The following is an 898-nucleotide window of genomic DNA, read 5'->3' as shown; positions in this document are numbered from 1 at the left end:
AGACGCATCTTTGCCTCCACTGATTCACTTGCAAAGTGTTGAGTAAAATTATTTCGTTGCAGACATCCTTTGGGTCTTTTTATTATCACTACGACACACATAGTCCCCAGTTGGTAACATTGATTTCAAGGCCCTCCTAGATGAGAGACTGGCATTCCACTTAATGTCTATGTTCCATGCTGGCATGGATTGGAGAGTTATTAATGTAGAAATATGGTATCGTAGCTACTAACAGTTGAGGGTTGCGTAGTCTAGACGGCGTTTTTAGATTTCATTATTCTCTTTAACCCGGGCAAAGCCGGGTATTTCTGCTAGTATATATATATATATATATATATATATATGCATGTGTGTGTGTGGACATGACTAGATTTGATGCAAAGTTATTTTATCAAAATCCCTCTCATTTATTCCCTAAGCTGAAAGTACACAAAATCTTTTTGCTTCTTTCCTTCACTTTTTTCCATTCCTCTTCTCCATTTAACACTTCTTAACGTTTATAATACCACATCTGCATTAAACTACATTGCTTTTGTTTCAATTTATTTTGAAAATAATGAAGAGTTTGGCAAAATAACTTTGGCATTATTAAGCTGGTGTTTGGAACATAAATGAGCAATGAAATATTAGTGGAAGATTTTAATCTAGAATATTTAAAATAGGGAATTTGTATCAAGCAATCAGAGGTGGTTTCAGGTGGGTTGGTAGTAAAGGAGTTAAATCTTTAGCTAAAGACCTCCTAGCATATTGTACCTATTTCTTGTCTTCAACTTAATTCTCCAAATCTAAAATACCCAATACAACTACACATAGCTGTATATGCTTGCCAAAGCAACATTCATTTGCAGGCGTGCATGCACACACACACACACACACAAACACTTACACACACACTTAC

The sequence above is a fragment of the Octopus bimaculoides genome, chromosome 4 (genome assembly GCF_001194135.2).
Source record: "Octopus bimaculoides isolate UCB-OBI-ISO-001 chromosome 4, ASM119413v2, whole genome shotgun sequence".
Taxonomy (NCBI): Eukaryota; Metazoa; Mollusca; class Cephalopoda; order Octopoda; family Octopodidae; genus Octopus; species Octopus bimaculoides.
The sequence above is the reverse complement of the archived record's forward strand: the minus strand, read 5'-3'. Positions refer to the sequence as shown.